The 20,718-nt window shown below is 42.4% G+C and overlaps 1 protein-coding gene across 11 annotated transcripts in view; it reads right to left on the bottom strand.

The window, feature by feature from the left end:
* Nucleotides 1-15,247, bottom strand: part of FHIT (fragile histidine triad diadenosine triphosphatase) — a 1,182,997-nt gene extending 1,167,750 nt beyond the window's left edge. For 4 of the 11 annotated variants that reach the window (XM_088134431.1, XM_088134428.1, XM_088134429.1 and 1 more), the window contains exons 1-3: nucleotides 14,942-15,247; nucleotides 13,113-13,226; nucleotides 5-137 (exon numbers count right to left, since the gene is read on the bottom strand). The gene's annotated coding sequence lies outside the window, so the exon portion shown is untranslated. Of the gene's footprint in view, nucleotides 1-4; nucleotides 138-11,438; nucleotides 11,815-13,112; nucleotides 13,227-14,941 lie in introns of those variants that run through there. The other 7 variants (XM_088134436.1, XM_088134434.1, XM_088134438.1 and 4 more) reach the window with 4 other exon arrangements.
* Nucleotides 15,248-20,718: the final 5,471 nt, after the last annotated feature.

Below are 20,718 nucleotides of genomic sequence, written 5' to 3'. Positions count from 1 at the left end.
ATACCTAATATGTGCCTTTTTGCTTTACTTCTTCTATTCCACTTTTCTTTTGTTTGTTCCTTTCTCGGTCTTTCTGTCCAGCTGCAAAAAAATGTTTGGGCTTCAGAGATGCCATTTGCCCATGAGTTACTAAACACCTGCAATAATCAAGGCAAAATTATAGGGGAAAATGAATCATTTTCCACATAATTGCAAGTACAGAATTTGATCATTAGTGAGAGGTCCTTAGGATTAAAGAAGCTTAACTTGGAAGTGTTAATGACATTGGAGAACAGATATACCGAATTACTGTTTATTATTTAAAACTGATAAACTACGTATACCAATTAATTTTGATATTAATATCATAGTACATACGGACATCAAGGCATTCACCTCCCCAAAAATGGCACCCATCAATCCCTCCAATTACAACTAAAGTTATAACAAATATAACTGTGCAACAATTTAAATGAGTTCTCATGTGAAGTCATCCAAGATAGCAGTGCCCTCGCGTAAGACCTCAGAGTAAGATTGTCAGGCATGAAGTATTTATTTATTTATTTAGTCAATTTATTTAGCCACCCACTCAACATACAACTCAGAGTGGTATAGAATCAAAACAACAAATGTAAGAATAAAATATAATAAATTTATTCATTCACATATTATTAAAAGAATTACTGTATATAACCACTCTTATTATGAAGCCATGAGACGTAAACCAAATTACACTTGAGACAAATCAACAACCAAAAATAATCAATCCAGACAAGTTCAAATTACTTCATGACCCAGTGCTTGGGGGAAAAAACAGATCTTCTAAGTAGCCAGGATTGGGGCCATCTGGCTTTCAGAGGGAATACAATTCCAGGTGTAACAACTGAGGAAAGGCATTTTCCGGGTCCAACCATATGACACTGCTTAAATTATGGGACCTAGTTAATACCAACCATATTGGACAGGTTGAGATAATTGGTAACAGGAGGTTTTGCAAAGAATCAGTCCCTGTGCCCTGAAGGACTTTAAAGATGACAACCAGACCTTGAATTTCACCAGGAACCCACTGGCAACTAGTGCAGCCCTCAGAGTAGCAGTGTTATATTATAAGTGTACTGAGGTGGAACTTGTCTACACAGGTGCATTCTAGACCAGCAATAGCTTCCAAGTGATCTTTAAGGGCAGCATCAGGAAGAGCACATTGCCGCAATTCAGACAAGAGATGAGCAAGGTATGACTGTGAGTAGGTCTTCCCAATGGGTGCATCTGGAACACAAGATGGATTTGTGCAAAGGCCGTCTGAGCCATGGCTGCCTTTAGACTTCAGCCAGCAGTTGTGAATCTAAGAGGACCCCCAAATTGTACAGTAGGCCTATCTGAGGAAGTGCAACCCCATTCAGAATCCAAGATGGAAAATCTCTGGATCCAGCAGACATCAAAATCCACACCCACTCAGTTTTGCTAGGGTTGAGGCTGTTTCTCTCAATCCACAACTCTGGATACTGAGTCACAACCCTGACCATGTTGCTTGGGCAATCAGGAGTGGAGTTATCATCATACTGATGATTCCTAACCCCATGCCAATGGATGACCTCCGTCAACAGCTTCATGTAGGTGTTAAACAGGACAAAGGAGAGAACTGAACCCTTATGCACCTCACAAAGCAAGAGTCAAGGACTAGCCTCTTCCCTCCATTAACAATGACTGTAACTGGTCCTGGAGGACAAAGGAGAAGCATCACAATGCCATGTGTCCCACAGAAAGAATGGGGTGGGACCAAAGACTAGGTACAATAGCACTGGGGTCTAAAAAGGTTGTCAACCTTTGAATTAACGAATGAGAAGGAAAGTGGGGAAACATTAATCAAAGAGTCATATGAGGATTGAAAGCCAGTTCACTGTAACAGCTGAAACATGAACCATTCACATAAGAATGTGTTATCAGCCCATGGCCCAAAGTACCACAAACATGTTTCTGTCAGGCTTTATTCCAGGGATGGTTGAAAAACCCCACTCTCCAGTTCACACTTTAGGGATTGAGAGATACATTTTGCCTTTGTACCCCAAAAATGAATGGGTGTGGCTAGGAAAAACACTATATTTACATTTAATTAAAATTACCTTTAGTTAAAAATAATTATTCTTTACTCACATATTCAAGAGCCAGCTTGGTGTAATGGTTAGACACACCAGGGTAGGAACCAAGAGGACATGTTCTAACCCTGCCTTAGGCACAAAGCCAACTGGGTGACTTTGGGCCAGTTACTCAGCCATAGGAAGAAGGCAACAGCAAACCCCTTCTGAAAATTTTCCCAAGAAAACAGCAGGGACTTGTCCAGGTAATCGCCAGGAGTCAAGACTGACTTGAAGGCACAAAAAAAGAAAAAAACAAAATCTTGGAAAATAAGAATGCTAGGATTTAGGCATGTTGATTCTTAAATATCAGCATGAGAATACAACCTATTTGTCTCAGAATGTCAACGTTCAATTAGATACATCTGACGTACGTTTGTTCCTTCACCAGTGATTCACGCAGAAATCTCTAGCCATTTCTGGAGTCTAAAGTTTTCCAAAACAGGAGTCTAGCTGTTCAGACCTTGCACAAGATTTATATCAATTTAAATGACTGCTGATTTTTAAAAGAGAGATAATTAAATAATGTAATTAAATTCCACTACTACCAAAATTCAATGCGCTGCTGCAGTATAGGCGTTTAATGGGAATGAAAATCATATTCCACAGGTTGATCCCCTGGAGAAAAAAAGCGTATCTACTGCTCAGACAAGGCCAGGTCAAACTAACAAAGGATTTCATATTTGAAATTTATCTACTGTATCTGCTATACAAAAGATTTTTCTTATAGGAAAATAAAACAAAACTAAATTAAATATGTATGCCTGTATGGTAGCTATTCCTATGTCAACTTTGATGCAAGTACCTTTACTGAAAGGGCTGAATGGATAAGTTAATTGCATTCAGTTTTCACAATCACTCCAGATTTTCCATTTAGATTCCATTTTTTGAAGGAGAAAGGCCATTTGGAAATTCATTCTCTTTTACAGAGCCCAGAATGTAACTGAAAAAAATTGTGACTAGTATTTATCTGTCATTCAAGGATGATTTAAAGCTATTTTGAATATATTAAAATGCATGAGAGAGAAATATGATAAGCAGATTATGAAATCACGGAAATCTGTATCTGTTGGACATTGCTAAAATGTAGTCCTAGAGAAAAAAGCTGAGATAGTCACTACACTTTTGCCAGTAGCCATTTCAGTTTTTACATTGAAATTTAAGTGGCTAAAATCCTCTGATATAGACTGGAATATCTTGCCTAAGTCATCAACCTCAAATATTTGAAAATTACTTACTAGGAAATCCACCTAGAAGCAAGAAATACTACTGGAATTTAATATATTTATATTTTATATTATATATTTAATAATATGATTAAAGTAATATATTTAACATAATTTAATACATGAATTTAATAGAAGCCTGATTTGGACCATTACACTGCAGAATAAGGGCACTGCCTTTCTTACATCGAATTGCAACACATCTTAAGGGCACCTCCACAATGATCATTGCATACCTTCGTAGTTCACTGTGTTATTTAAAATATGTCACCACTGATTGGGACATATTTTAATTAATTTTTTTCATTTGTGCCATTATGAACATTCTAACTTTTCCTAATAAGACAGTTAATTCACAGAGCAAAGAACTGAACTTTGTATACTAAGAGGAAAAACATCCCCTTATAAACTATGACTGAACTTTGCCAGTGTTGGAGACATCGCCCCCATTCACCAAATTGTTTGTTTCAATGATACAGAATTAGAGGGAGGATCACCTGGTGTCCTACTTTCCAAGTCTGGAATAACCAAAGGCCACTCCCTTGGGATTGTTCATGCTAATTACCCACAATATTGTTTCCAGAGGCTTTAAAGCCCTGTTCCTTTGGATATAGTTATATAGATAATGTAAATTCTTGCCTCTTGTTCATGCCCTTCTCTTTCCCTTTGCTTGCCTTTTGTCTCATTTTTGCCGGTTAACTACTGATGTTTGCTGATGTGTAATAAACAAAGAAAGCATTTTTATTAGCTGAACTGAGTGGTGTATGTGCTTGCTTCGATCTGGATATAGGGATTGACTGGGATTGTTCTGGAAAAATGGAAATGGAAATGGAAATCACCCATACTAATTTTCCAACAGCCAAAATGTGCTAGAGTTACCATTACATTTTTACTAGTTACTCCCTCCAGATTTTCTGTGGTGAGACCGTAAGTAATTGTTAAACTGTTTTATAAACAACAGGGAGCGCATTAAGAAACCAGCAACTGTGCAGTTTACCTGATTATTTATTATATATTGAACATTGTGTGAAATCAGTAATGAACTGAATTCACAGAACAACCTAATCCAAAAATGTTATGCTTGCCTGTGACTTAATGGTTTGTGTGAATTTAGCCAGTCTGTTTTATAGAAATTCCAGTGAGAGATTCAAAGCATTTGTGGCTTATTCAATAAGCCATAGTTAAAATAATTCTAGTCCAGAGTCCACTGGAATCGGGCGATAATAAATTTGAATGAATGAATGAATGAATGAATGAATGAATGAATGAATGAATGAATGAATGAATGGTTTATTATGATGTGAGAACCTAGTGAACACAGCCTACCCCAACCATGTTGGCTGAATTGAAGATGTAATCTAACACAACTGGCTATGGAAGGTTAACCTAACTTTAAGCACAGTCAATTAAAAAGTGAGAAGGAAAAACAGCAATATCCAAATATACCCAGACTTAAGAGTTTTAGCCTGGGTGCATATATGACACTAAGCCATCATGGGGTTGTCTGGCTTTGGCTTAACATGTTGCACAGACCCAGCCACCATATTTCACAAAACAAGGTTTATGGCCTAGAATGTTGGATTAACTCATCTAATTGTGGCTTAGTCAACAATTTATGGAATATCATAAAGTGGGAACCAGACCAGAGTTTCTGACCCCATGGAGAGAGACTGAGCACAGGAGACAAAGTACATCAGGTCACGAAGAAAAATAGCAATGCATCAGTATGATCTGGATTCAGTTCTGGGGGTTGAAATCTACACATCTTCAAGTGACCAAGTTTGAAAAACACTGATCTAGAGGAAGCACTCCAAAAGTGAAAGAACCTAAAGGTGGTCTCTAGTTGGGGATGGGTGGGTGGCAGAGAAGGAATCTGGTTTTCAGTATTTGATTTCAGTGCAACTCCCAGAAGCCTCAGATGAGCAATCAGGAGTGACATTGGGAAACAAAGTCCAGCCCTATTTGGAAGACAAAGATAGCCCAACCAGCCTCAGCCCATGGTTCAGGGACATGTGCTGGGGGGGGGGGGAGGTCAAAAAAGTCAAGAGAGTGGCTGCAACCATGCATTTGAATTGATTGACTGATTATGTCCCATCAAATCAATTTAGATTCTTAGCAGCAACACAGGCAGATTTCCTCCATGATGACATGCATTTGAAACCCCACCCATTTTTTACACATCAACACATGTCAAAAGGACACCAGGCTTCAATTGCATGGTTGCAGCCACCTTACCATTGTTCATGCTAGTTTTGACAGGTCTGGGAGCAGCACATAAATCCCTCACCTGTGGGGGCAGGTGGGGGCAGAGAGGAGATAAGCAGCAGGGACAGGACAATGAACCCTCCAAAATCCTCAGGCCATTCCCAAATGCCCAGCAATAGTGACCCCAGCATAATGCAGACTCAGTCAGCCTACTATAGTATGTGCTGTCAGGAAGTACGTTGGCATCAATGTGCTTGGTCTCCACAGTGGATCTCAACTCTGCCCCTCTTGCAGGGGTGATTGATGGATTCCCTGCTGGAAAAAAGAAACATCCACTAACTGCTTTCCCTAACATAGCCTGGGGCTGGGAGAAGAGAGGAATGACAGACAGTGAGAGCAGTGGGCTTCGCCATTTATCAGGGCCTGGAGGGGGGAAGGTGTCCAATTAAAAGGAGAGTCAGCATTTAATTCAACCACTGGTGGGAGAGAACAGAGGCCATACCTCTATCACTCCATCCCTAAGGATCTGTGGCAGGAGATTTTCCCTCCACTTCACAGGGAAGACCCTACTCACCTCCAGATCTTCCATAGTGCCTGATCTGCCAGAATGGGATGACCAAGGCAGCAGTCTACCCCCATGCTTTAGACACTGTAGGTGATCCATGGGTGAGTTGTGTGGGTGCAAACTGTTGTCAACAAAAGTATCCTGCTTTTCACTCCAATGTATCCTAGGGTCTGGAAGGCATGGCATTGCTGGGTGTCCAGTCCACCACTACCCACACGGGGCATTTGGAATGATGTTTTTGCTACCAAAAATGGGTAGGGACTTGCAGGAAGAGTACTTAGCCCTGTCTGCAGTGAAGGTACCCCACTAAGCACATAGACACTGCCTACTCCAGGATCATCTGCAGCTCCTAATCATCTGGGAGTGGGATAACCAAGGATGCAGATCTCCTCCTAGATAACCTCATGACCTGCCAACACGTGGAGGTGGCAGTGGTGATAGCTGAAGCAGCCCCCACAACCTGCCAACATAGCTCTCGACATCCCATGTACAGGACCTATAGGAGACCTACCTGTTTTACCAACATGCCACATGTGGGATTTGGGGAAAGAGGGTAAATATGTTCTCCCCACTGCATGACCTGCCTGTGAGCCACAACTCACTGCAGGTGACTACAGGAGTTAGGCACATCCCACCTTCCATCACATCAGCTCAAAGCAACATGCTTCGTGTAAGAAGCAAGATTTATGTCAGGTGCAGACGGAAAACACTGTTTCAACTTCAATTCAGAAAAACCCAAAGTCAGGTGACCTTGGCTATGGGCTGGGAAAGAGATAAAGGCTGCTTCATGCAGAGATGTCCTTCAAGAATGATTAGCTAGGTATCCTCCAGCTAGTTTTAGGAGAACATGTAGATGTTTCTGCTCTTAGGATTCAAATTCCCTCTCTTCGCAAAAAAGAAGAATCCTTTTGGAAGAGAAAGGCAGCATGATCAAAGCGGGCAGATATCACACACACACACTCCCATACACATACCCCCCACAGTAAGTAGTGCTGGGTCCCTGTTGTTACTTAGAAAATAACTGTTACAACTGAAATGTTAAACTAGAGATTAAAGTAAGACAGCAATCCTAAACATGTCAACCCAACAGTCTAAACATATCAGAGAAGATATCATTAAAATGGGAGTTAATGTGCATGTACTGCAATGTTGTTTCTTTTTCAGAAATCTAACATGTAGGACAAAACTCACCTCTCCAACTAAATATATACATTGGTTCTTCTTTACACATGCCAGGTTTTTTTTCATGTGGCCATCACTAGAGGAAACAAAAGAATTGTTCTAAAATGCCATATGATCCAGGGGCCAATTTCTTTCCCACTTCAGTAATCTTTTATTGATGTATTTGTTTATTCCACACCCCCTTAATCCTTAGTGGACTCAACACGGTTTAAATATACTAATACCAAATAAAGCAACAATACATTCCAAATTATATTACTTGCAAAAATTGCTTTAAATCCTGGCACGGATGTCTCCAATCATTCCCAAAAGGCCTTCCAGAAGAGCCAATTTTTAAATCAGCTTTTGGAAGGTCATAAGCCTCCTCATCTTGGTGGACAAGTTGTTTGATAGAAGGAGAGCCAACACAGGGAACACTTGCCATCAGGCATCTCTCCACCATCTTCTGAGTATGTTGAAACCCTTAGCAGGTGCTCTCCAACCATCTGGATCAGGCAGGCAGAATCTATTTGTGAGAAGTAATCTCTTAGATATTCAGACCTCAAACCTTGTAGGGTTTTAAAGATAACACCAGTATCTTGAATTTCACTACAAAGCACACTGGTAACCTGTGCAGCTCTTGTATCAGCAGTGTAATATAGCAGTACTGAGGCTGACATAGTTGTTAGGACATAGGAACATAGTTGTTAAACAAAACAGGGAATATGACCAAGCCCTGAAGCACTCCCTAAACAAGTACTTGCTTGCCCCACTAACTAGACTCACCACTCAGGTAGGTGCAAAACCACCATAATGTGAGGCCTTCAACTTCCAACCCTCACAGGTGGTTCAGAAAGTTACTATGGTCCACAGTACCACCAAAAGGTCTAGGAGGATGAAGATGATCACATTTTCTTGGTCCAAGTCCTCCTACAGGTCATCACTGAGAGCAATCAGTGAAATTTCTTTTCCATGCCCAGGCCTGAAATCAGACTGTCACCTGTTAAGATCATCCATATTCTTCAGAGCCTTCTTTACAGCCCCACTACTTTCTCAACAACCCCCACCAAAAAGGACAAGTTGGTGATAGGATGATAATTATTCAATTACACTGGATCCAGGCCAGGCCTCCTATTCAGTGGGTGGACTGATCCCTCTTTCAGAGCTCCTAGAATTTCACTTTCAATCAAAGAATTATTCCTACTGCCTAGATTGGACTTCCTATTCCTTCCCTAACCACTTTAATGAACCAGATAGGGCGAGGAACCAATCCATGAGTGGCAGAACTGAGATCACAAAGGACGTTGTCCACTTTCTTAAGATCCACAAGCACAAAAATGTCGCAGGTAACATCATAAGACTTCTCATCTCAATAAATTCCATCCATCTAACTTTCAACTTGGAGCAAATATGAGCAGCTTTATTCACAAAACATCTAGGCAGATTATAGGAACTCACACTTAGTTCATCCAGCCTGCTGGCCCACACTCTGTAAATGCAATAAATGCAGGGAAATATTTATACTTTGCTATTCTGATCACCAATAGGGTTGAAGCTGAACTGTCTCACTCACTTCTCATTTTCTACCAGTGTAACTCTAGGTGTCTCTTCACCCATTTCATTTCTCAGAGATCCTCAGAAAACCAAGGGATTGCCCAGGATTGGTGACCAGGTAGAGACAATTTAGGGGCAACTGCATCCACTACTAGGGGTGTTCATGTATTTCAGAGGTTAACAAGGCACCCAACAGAGCTGCCTTCCAGATTGCTAAGAAAATTCCTAAGCACTGCCTAGAAAAATTTATTTATTTAGCATATTTATATAGCTGCCCATCTCACAAACATGTGACTCTGGGAAGTGTACAATGCAACAATTAAAAACTCACATAATCTCATATAGCCACCTTGCAGGGTCTCCCTGGGATCCCCAAGGATGGTGAAAAAAACACGTCAAGGGTCTTCCAGAAGGCTAACAGAGATGGGGCTAATCTCACCTCAGGGGAAATAATGTTCCAGACGGCAGAGGCCACAGCAGAAAAGGCACACCTCCTGGGTCCTGCCAGATGGAGCTGCTTTGGAAATGGGACCCACAACATACCCCTCCTGCTTGACCTGGTGGGATGGGTAGATGTAATTGGGAAGAGGCGGTCCCTCAAATAACCTGGTTCCATGCCATGTAGGGCTTTAAAAGTCAAAAACAGCACTTTGAATTGCAATGGGAAGCAAACTGGCAACCAACGCAGCTCACAGAACAGAGGTGTAACATGTCCCCTCCTAGAGGCACACACAATTGTCCGCACAGCTGCATTCTGCACCAGCTGAAGCTTCCAGATGCTCTTCAAGGGCAGCCCCCTGTAGAGTGTGTTACAGTAATCCATTCTGGAAATGACCAGGACATGAGTGACTGTGAGTAGAGTCTGCAGAGCACCAACTTTTAAAAAGTACCATTTTTCTGGTTTATATTTAGCGCATTGTATAGCTTTTGAATAAAATTTCAGAGCAATTCTACCTAATTGTTATTCCCCTTCAAGAGTAAAAATGTTACATTCAGAGCAAAAAAGGAGTAAAAAATAGTAAGCAAAAGGAATTAAAATCTTGGCATAAGAAACCAGCTAAAACTAGTTTATGCCAAATAACTCACAATACATCTCCATACATGTCTATCCTTGCAAATCATTCTTGCTCCCACTACATCCATATGCTGCTTCATACACTATTATTTTATTTATAAAATTTATAAACTGCCTCACTCTAGAGCAGGGTTTCTCAACCTCAGCAATTTTAATGGATGGCTGGGGAATTCTGGGAGTTGAAGTCCACACATCTTAAAGTTGCCGAGGTTGAGAAACCCTGCTCCAGAGGCTCTAGGTGGTGGAATTCTTTAAATTTTTCACCTTTCACTTTTTCAGGATCTCATCAACTCCATCCAACCATGACTTCCTTGGTTTTCCCCTTCCTTTTGACCCATGCAGCCTTCCTTCATATATTCAATCTTCATTCATTCTCTTCTGACCAGACCACCTCAACGTTCTCCTTTTGTGCTGGATACTCACTTTTATATTCGGTCCACATTCGTTCATTTAGCACCCATTCATTCTTGATCTTATTTCTTCTTGTTGTACATATACTTCTTAAATATCCCATTCCCACTAAATGTTGTTTCTCCCTCTCACTTTGACCTAATAAAGTGAGCAAAAATATACTCTTACAGAGTCCTGGCATCTAGAGAGGACCTGTTGAAGGCCATCCTTCTTTGTGAAGGGAATGGAGTAGGGACTGGGTGACAAGCCTTCTTACTGCAGCCCACATTCTTGGGAATACTCTTATCTAAGTGTGCTTTCAGCCCATACTTCAGTCTTGGCACCTTATTGTTATTTTATGCCATGTATTTTTGCATTTTGATTCGATCTGCCCAAATGCCATCAGAACTGAGGCCTAATTCCATTCACTCAACCAGAGGCTGTTTGTTTAGCTTTTTTCACCCATTTCCACAATTCTTTATCTCCACCAAAATAAAAATCCATGCTGCATTTTCTCTACCCCTTTTAGCTGCTCTTTGCTCTCTGACTACTTTCTTTGCAACCATCAATTTTTTTATTCTTTACCCATTACTGTACACAGTATACTTCATCCCCATGTTTTTCTTGCAACCATCATTCTCCAATGCACATTTTCTAATCCAGAGCTTCTTTCAGTCATCATTCCACCAAATATCCTTTATGGTTTTCCAATGGAATCATGGAGAGAAATTATATAACGGAACTAGAAATTGTCTTCTGTCCATCCATCAGCAAGATAACTCTCCGAAAACGGAATGGAACGGGACCAAATTTGAAGGGAGTGAGGAAGAAGCTGGTAAAAATATTAGAAAACAGAGCAGATCTGGCTGGTGAGCTATGGAGGGGGAAAAAAAATCCCCCCCCCCATGCATTCTTATGGGTGAGGAATTTGGGCAATGACTTGGAATGCTGCCAACTGCTCCATTCTAAGCCCCCTCCCTCTTTCCTCTTAATCATGTGATCCCCAGTAGAGCAGATGCTGCCTATCTGTGCTTCAGTGCACACCTACACACACACGCACGGAGAGCAAAACCATGCACACACACATACACAGAGGTCACAGATATGCACATGCCCCTTTTATTTCCACACACAAAAACCCCACGCAGATATAATCAACACATCCAAATATTTATTTATTAAATTGAAAAGGCCACCCAGCTCCATAGTGAGAAAGCACAGAGGTGCAACACATTTCTCCATTGTACAAAAGGAAACACAGATGCTTCCTGGTGTGGCTGCAGGTAATGGGACTGGAAAGATCTTCTGCATGCTTCCTCCGCCTGGTCCATACTTTCCCTTAGCTTAACTCCACACACTTCTGTGGCTCTCTGTAGCATTTTCACTCCATTCATTTGGACGGGAAATTACCTTCCCGTACTTTCTCTTTCTGCAGTCACTGTACTTTCCACAGGAGCACAACGCTGAGGAGAAGAACCATGTTTCTTGCAATGATCACTGGGTGCCTGCCTTCAAGAAAGAGGGACTCTGAACAATGGAAAAGCATAGAATTTATAGACTTTTGAGGTTGAGAGGCGGGAAATCTGAGGGATCTGATTCGAGGATAGGTTTGGATACGTGTTAAATGGGGGATAAATGGTTTTTCTGTTGTGGGATAAGAACCACGGCAAACCCTTAAGCAGACAGGTGATGGCCCTCCCATTGTTTCTGTATGAACATGGTCACTCTTGGGTCATGCAATAGCTTGGAGCTAATCCAGTTTTGCACGAGCAAAGAATGGCAGGAGGAAGTGGAGAAAAGAGACTGCAGGAGAGGCAAGGGGGGGGAGTAAAGAGTTTGCTGCAGGAGAGGCAAGGGGGGGGGGGAGAGCTTCCAGCTTTATTTTTCCATCACAATTCTTTCCCCTTTCCTTTTCTTCCATGTCCATTTTTCCCCAAGATCTGCTCTTGACCCTCCCCAATGGTTTCTCTCTCATCAGCCTTGTTTCCTTCACTAATTCTCTCAATCTTTCATGACAGACAATCAAAGCAATCACGCTTTTAGATTTATTGTATTTTCATTCCTTTGCCATTGTATGTTTGAATAGGCAGGGCCTCTAATCACGTAATTGAAACAAAAGGCATTTGTTGAAACAGATACTCAGCAGTCACCACTGTAATTCATTCCTGGATCTTGAAATCATCTTTTCAGTCACTTCATTCCCACCTATCCATTCATGGCAGCTTGGAGAGTTGTTGTTTTTCCTCCTATTTCTCATTTGTTCAGAATATTATACATTATGGTTCTTCCATTACCACCATTCATTGGAGTGCAACATATAACTATCATCATTCACGGATGCCTGCTTTCATATGCATCTGTAACAACCTAAATGATGCCAACCATTCTTTCTGACATACATACATCTCACACTTTCATTCAAATGTACACCATCACTACTGTGACGTATTATATCCCATCCCATATTTTGTACATCTGAAGGTACATAATGCTAACCTATTTTCCTCATACCCACCACCTTGTACGGTAGGTTGGGCTGGGGGGGGGGGGAGAGGGAGAGGGGGAAAGAGGGAGAGAGAGAGGGAGAGCCCCAAAGTCACCCAGGTGCTTTCATGCCTAAGGCAGGACTACAACTAAGCCTCCCAGTTTCTAGTCTAGCACCTTCACCACTACACCAAACTGGCTCTCTCTTCCCTGCTCCACAATGTCATACCACTTTAATTAAGTATGGTATTATTTTATTCTTCCTCTTCGTTTTAAGAACATACAACATACATATTTTGCTTTATTTCATTCCATTTATTCGTACTGATAACCATACTTACACCTCTTACACCCATTCCAATTCTCCCTATGCGATGGCTGTCATCAGTGAGGGCCATCAATCTTGACCTCTGCCGCCCATCAGGCCTTTGGTCAGTTGAGGTTTTCCCATAATGCTTTTCAGTAATGTAAAAAGCCACAAATTAGGTTACTGGTCTTAGATATACCCATGCCAGATATAGCGTTCCCTGATTATAGTAAGAACAGTACCAATCAGTTTTAGCACATTTTGACCAGTATATAACAAGGGCAACAAAAGCCCAGTTTTACTCCAAGGATACTCCTGTAGAAATATGCAGGCTAGGATCTCTAGTCTACAAACCACCCTGTGAGCCAACACACAGGTGTCCACATCCCATTGACTCAAGGCACACTCAGGACAATTCTAAATATAAAAAAGGAAATACATTTAGAGTCAAAGTTGATTATTTTTCATGGTTAACTACAACTCCAGCGGTCTGATTGAAGCTGAACAGCCATCAATTACTAGCAGAAACAAAGGGTTTTTTATTTAGACTTCCTTAATTCTGATTAACTGCATTCTAATTATTATTTTGAATATCTGCTATGAGTTGAATTGATTGTGGTAGGATAGGAATCCAATAAACCAACTTCCAACACTTGGCTTTTGAAGTTTTGAAAACTGATGACAGCAGAATCAGAAAGTGTCCCATATTCAAATAAAATCAGAAGAAAAAAAAATGAGCATGCAACCACCATGGTAACAACCGTTCTCCTCCTCCTGAAAAGGAGCACGTGAGGAATAAGCAAAAACAATACCTGAGCACGTTTTAGGAAGACCCAGAAGCAAAACTGGGATCAAAATTTGTTTGAAACTGCTACGCAGATGGGTAGCGTATTCATGAGAGAAACGGCTCATCATCTTTTAATAATCCTCACTTCTATACAGAGAATAGTCAAAGTACATTAATCAAACCTCGAAATACATGCCCAATAAGGGATAGCGGCAGAGTTCAGGAATAGAGCATTATTGAATCTACATCGATTAATTCAGAAGAGCAAAATTATGCCTGAGTTGTGTGGTTTGTGATAGCATGAAAGATTTCGCAGCCAAGGGCTGTACTAAGCCATAATGTGCTTTGATTAGCTTTGGCTTACTATGTAAACCCTGCCATTGAAGGGTTTGTAAATTATATTTAATGGCTTAGGGCGTTGTGGGCATCGCGCCAAGTGTCGTTTATAACGACAGCCTAGTTACAAGCGTTTTCCAGCGTTACGCTGGGTGCGGTGATCACTGCGGTCCCTGCATTAGGGGTTCAGAAAGCACACTCGGATGAAAATGTGGTTTATTTATTCGCGGCTTAGGGCTGTGCGAACCAGCCGGTGCGGCTCATTTAGTAAGCACGGCGAAGCAAACCACAGCGCAGCCGCCACAGTCACGCTTCTTCTCTCTGCGCCACACGCACACCCCCTTAGCCGTCTTAGCAAGCAACGGTTTGTTCTAATTCGGCCAGCCTCTGCACGCCTCGGAGCAAGCCCGGAGGCCGGTCGATGCGCAGCTCGCAGCTTCCCACTCCTCCCGGCTGAATGACGGGCGCGCAAGCGGGGAGGTGAACCTTCAGGGAGCGCGCGGGGAAGGGGAGGCCGAGCCCTTTCCTGACGTTGCAAAGCGACCCACCCTCTCCTCCGCCCGCGCGGGGAGAGGAGCGCGTGCACTGGGCGCCCAGAGAAACCTGTTTCCCGTAGCAAACATCCAACCGCCCCCCCCCCCCCGCGCTCCTCCTTCGTCCCGATGCTCAGTCCGACTAGGTGGGAGGCAAATAGGGGAGGGGGAGAGGCGGGAGAGAACGGCAACAAAATGGAGACTTACGCTCGCTTTGCCAGCTACTGCGCGTGCGCCGTCGGTAGACAGCCACATGACGAGGGGACTGAAGAAGCGGATCAAATCAACGCCCGGGAGGATGCAGCCGATTAATCGGCGCGGGTGCCGTTAATGCTTCTGCAGCAGCGTGCCGGAGCAGCCGTGCGGTGTTTGGGGCTGTCGCGCTCGCCCTTTTAATCAGAATGGGCGGAGGGTGGCCGCGGAGAGACACGGGCTGATCTCACAACGGAGGGTAGAATCCTCTTCCTACGTTCTTCTCACGTGGCAAAAGTGGGAGCCTTTTCCCGGGGAACGTTCGAAAGAACTCGGACTCCCGTGTGGCAGAGTAATGCAACTGGGTGTCTCTCTCGCCCCCCCAAGTTTAAAAAGATGAGCTCTTCTAAAGTTGCGCGTGTCTCTCTCTCCTCCTCCTCCCCTCCAGAAACGCAAATCACGCTTACGAATGGAAACCTGATTGCAATGATTTTTCAACTCTACTTATAATGAAAATGCATACGTACGATCCCTTATGATCCTTTACATTACCGGGGGGTGCGGGGGAGGTGCATGGGAGTGTCGTTCGTGACGACATTGTACTTCATTCCAGGACAGGAAGTAAGAATCGCATGCAAGAATGAAAGATTAATTCCTTAGACTTCTACACCTACAATCTAACGAATCTTCATGGCTTCTATAGCATATATTATAACAAAAAAATGTAAAGAAACCATGGAGAGACCAAAATATATCATAAAACCTCAGAAATCATAACCAATGAGAAAACGAAAAAGAAATAAAAGATGGTGCAATGTTTAAACTAGGAGAGTGTCGTCAGCCCTTCTAGGTAGACCAGACCAGGAGATCAACTCCAAAGGAAGGCTAAAACTACTTTTATTGAGATTGGCTATCCTAACAGAATCTTGCAGACCTGACTGTGGTGCACCTCCTTCCTCTTCTTATACTCTTGTGAATCAGGGAGGGGTCGGCCTGAACTGCTTCAGGTTGCTATCTTGTCACTCTGAACTTAAAAAATGCTTCAGCCTCTTTTGCCTAGGTCATGGTTCTTGCATATCTCCATCAGGGTCAAGGTCATTCTCCCTACTCTCTACAAATGCCTGCTGAAATAACTCTGTTTTCAGCATCTTCCTGAAGGTCAACAAGGAGAGGGACAGACTGATCTCCATCAGGAGGTTATTCCACAGTGTTGGCACCTGCACAGAAAAGCTGAGACTTTCAGCTTTGGCCCTCCTCAGCTTTCAGAAGTGTGTGATCAGAAGTAGTTTCTCCCTAAAGGATCCAGTGGGTCAGGTTGATTCCAACTGAGCAGGCAGTCCTGCAGGTAGCCAGATGGCAACCCATGAAGGACTTTAGAGGTCAACACCAGCACATTGAATTGTATCCAGAGACCAACTGACAGCCAATGCAGGACCTTCAGAATCAGCGTTCCCAGTGCTCACAGCCAATGAGTACACAGGTTCTGGACTAGCTGCAGTTTCCAAGTAGTTTTAAAGGACAGACCCATGTAAAGTGTGTTGCAGTAGTCCAACCAAGACTACTCATAAGGATGTGAGTTACTGTTGCCAAATCCTCCTCCACAGGTAAGATTTGCACTGGGTGCTCCAGTTAAAGCTCAGCAAATGCTCCCTCTGCCCCCAGCCACAGCTTCTACTTTCTGTTCTAGCAGCAACCATAAGTCCTGACCATGAAATGCTCCATCATGAGTAATGCTTACTCATCCAGAGATAACACTGATGTTGACAGCAAATCCACCTTACTTGGGTTCAGCTTTAGTCTGTTCTGTCTTGTTCAGACCCTTATAGCCTCCAAGCACAAGGCAGGATGCTGACAGCATCTGTACTTCAGTCTGGGGTGACAGTATCAAATTGGGTATCATCATGATACTGCACCCAAACTGTTGGATGACCTCTCCCAGTAGTTTCATATAGATGTTAAAGAGTAGGGAAGAGAAGACCAACCTCTTCTCTACATTGAGAAGGCCACCAGGATGACCTTTCATCTTTCAAAACTTTAGGCTTGCAGGTTCCAACCTTTGTGGGGTGACCAACATAATGTTTATCACTGTGTTTCCCTTGAAAATTTAAAATTGTGTCCCTGTGAGTTCACTGCAGTGCTCCACAGCGGTGTGATACACATTGGGAACGTCGGGGCATCACAAAAAAATTACTGAGATACTAAGGGTGCCATAAACCGAGAAAGTTTGGAACCTCTACCATAAACTAAAACTGTCCATTGGGGAAGGAGTAGAACTACTGCAAAACAGTACCTCCAATCCCCAATCCCTGAAGGTGGCCCAGTAAAACACCATGACTGATGGTATCAAAAGCTGCCAAGAGGTCTAAAAGGCCCAGGAGGGATACACTACTGTCATCCTAGTCCCGGTCTAAGTCATCCAAGAGAGCCACCATGCAGTCTCTTTCCCATACCTGGGTCTGAACTCCGATTGAAAAAGGCTCAAATAATCTAATATTCCATTTCTTCTAGGGTGCTGCAAAGCTGTTCTGACTCCAACTGTCTCAACAACTTTCCCTTTAAAAACGAGGTTGGATGCTGACAATAGTTATCTAAACCCTTGGATCCAGGGATGGTCTTTGCAGAAGGGGACTACCTCAGCCTCCTTCAAGACATTTAGCAGCATTCCGTCCTGCAAAGAGAGGCTGACAACCAGCTGGATCCAAATGGTTACCTCTCCACCTGTACCTCACAATAGGCTAGATGGACAGGAAACAACCAAGATAGCACAGCATCCTATCCACTTCCTTGCAGTTCGCAGGCTGAAAGGAGTTGCACATTATACAGCAAGACAGTGCCCTAGTCACTGCCAAGGACTCAGCTCATGTAGCATGAAGGCTATGGCAAACCTGCACCACTTTGTCAGCAAAATGCTGTATTACAAGATGGTCACAGTGGCCAGGTGGGAAATCTATCTGTTGATCCTTCCCTGATAGGGAATTGGTCACCCTAAACAAGCCCGCTGGATGACAGCCTGCCAAAGCAGTTAGGGAGGAGAAGTAGGTGCGCTTTATCTCCCTTATCACCTCAGGGTAAGCCCAAAGATAGGCACGTGCCCCTGCTTGATCAGATTTGCTTTTCATCTTCTGCCAATCTCTAGGTCGTTTCTGGCACTTCATTTCCCAAGCGGTCTCCAGTAAACCAAGGTGCCATCTGGAATTAGTCCCTGAAAGGAGCCATTCAGGGGCAATCTCGTTAGCATGTAGCACTAGCGTTTGCCTCCTGTTGCTAGTTGATCCAGGCACTGCACAGAACTGTCTGCCAGAGAGCTGGAAAATTCCCCAAGGTGCCTCTGGAACCCAATAAGTCCTCCTCCCTGCAGGGAGTGCAGCACCAGAGGACTCCAAAGCCAACAGAGAGTGATCTGTTCATGGCAAAGGATTCATGGTAACATCCCCCAACTCACATTGCCACCGTCCCAAAATAAAAACCAGGTATAATGTGTGGCCTCTGCTATGAGTCAGGCCAGAGGTAATTTAGGTCAGGTTCATGGTTGCCATGGTAGCCATGAACTCCTGAGGTGCCTCTGAGTCCATGCCTAAGGATGACAGATTGAAGTCCCTCAGAGCCATAAGTCTGGGGTACTCCGCTACCAACCCAGCCGCAAACTCTAGCAGCTCAGGTAGAGAGGTTGCTATGCAGCAGGGAGGCTGGTACACCAGCAACCGTCCCTTCTAATCCCAACAGCACAACTTCACAAAGAAGGCATCACACCCAGCAATCCACAGAGCAGCACCCCTGTAGAGAGTAAGGAAGATGACCTTGATGGAGATATGCAGGCTCCATTGTCCGGGCAAAAGCGGCTGAAGCATTTTTTAAGTCCATGAAAAGATAACATTCAGAAGTGCCTCAGGCAGTCACCTCCCTAATTCACTGAACTATAAGAAGGAAGAGGAGGTACAGCACAATTAGGCTTGAAAAATTGATGCAGCCCCACTAGGTAGACCAGACCATGAAATCAACTCGACGGGAAGGCTAAAACTACTTTGACTGTGATTGGTTATAATAATAGAATCTTTCACATTGATGCAGTTTCCTGAGTCCACTTGTTTCCTTTTTCAAAGTTTTGGAGTAACGTTGACTCTTCTGGCACTTCCCCTGGGCTCTAGGATGTCTCAAAGATTTCAGTCAGTAGCTCTGAGATGACACCCACCAGTTCCTTTCATACCCTGGAATGTAATCCATCTGGTCCAAGCGATTCGAATCCATTCAAAGTAACTAGGTTTTCTCTCTCCAATTTCGTACCTATTTTGATCTTCATTTCTCTTCTGCTCCCCACAGTGTCGCTTCTGACAAGTTGGACTCCTTTTTTCCTGTTGTGAAAAGACAGATGCAAGGTAGGAATTAAGCAGTTCAGCTTTCTCCCTGTTGCTCATCACCATCTTGCCATCTTGAAAGCTGCTTTTTTATTTATTCGTAAAAAAATCCCTCTCCAAACATTTTGTTTATGTATTTATGCAGGCATATATATAATATATTTATCATATGACTCATATGACCCCTAATGACTTAGAATAATAAAAATGACCCATACTCATGCTACATCAATGATATACGCTACAAACGGAAAACTACTAGATTTAAACACCTGAAATGTATTAATTGAAAGAAACATACTATGCCTCACTGATTTCAGTGAGACATATTCATTTTATTCTACATAAAGTTAACAGGGAAGAAACATGCATTATTTGTGTGCATAGTTAAAATATTAAAAAAAAAAAAATCCCTCAAGATTTTTTCATTCTCATTATCCCATAAAAAGAAACTATACTTTTTAATCTGTCACGCACATACCTATTGATTGCATGTGCATAGCCAGACATCCTACCTTATTTTTTTTTAGAGCCTGCTATTAGTATTTTATATTACTGTATTACCATTACAATTCTGGTTTTAATACTTTTGTTCTGATGGGGTTTTTTTATTTGGGTATGCTGCCCTAATTTGCACATTGATTGGGTGGCTAAATAATTGATTTAATAAATAAATACATCAGAACTGACAATAGGGATGGGTTCTTTGCCCTTTAATTTTTCTGTGCTTTTATAGAATCAGATAATCTCACAGCGTCTACCTATACTCCATTATTTCCTGCTGAGATTGCAAACACATATTACCCTGCCTAAGTGCCTTTCTGAAGAGAAAGATGATGTCTGAGTTCAGGAGACCAGACCAAAATTACTTTCTGGAATAATCATTCACGGGAAAAATATCTTCAGCATCTTTTACATTCAGTATTTTTTCTAGTCTGTTGCCGTTGCTAAGTGTTGAAGTGGTGTTAAATTGGCATTATGTAAATCTGTGGTTATTTTTCAAACTTCTAACTTCTGTAAACAGTCTTTTTACCTTCTCTTGTGATGAGTAATTGCATATGTCAGTTCTGTGATGTTTCAGTTGGAACAACTAGCAAAACAATAAAGGAACAATTTAACTTTTATTGTTAGATTTAAGCATACTTAAATACCAGAAACAGGAAATAGCAGGAAATAACGCTGAAACTATTTAACGTGGGTTGCATCAAGACATCCTACTAAGTCAAGATTTTTCTTCATCCATGTTTTGTTGAACAAGCCATAAATAATTCATTATGGTAGCTTCACACATTACACTAAACCAAAACTGAAGCACATTCTGTCTGAGCACAACGTGTGAACCCAACCACATTTCGTTTTTAAAAATACAGTATGTAAAGGAGCCCAACTGTGTTTCTAGAAGGACAAGTTTACATCAAGAAGCAGAAGTTAACTAAGAGG

The sequence above is a fragment of the Python bivittatus genome, unplaced genomic scaffold (assembly GCF_059951505.1).
Source record: "Python bivittatus isolate LINGU-HERP-01145 unplaced genomic scaffold, Pbiv_v1 ctg000080_np1212, whole genome shotgun sequence".
NCBI classification, from domain to species: domain Eukaryota; kingdom Metazoa; phylum Chordata; class Lepidosauria; order Squamata; family Pythonidae; genus Python; species Python bivittatus.
Note: the sequence above shows the minus strand (reverse complement) of the source record. Positions and strands in the feature narration are given on the sequence as shown.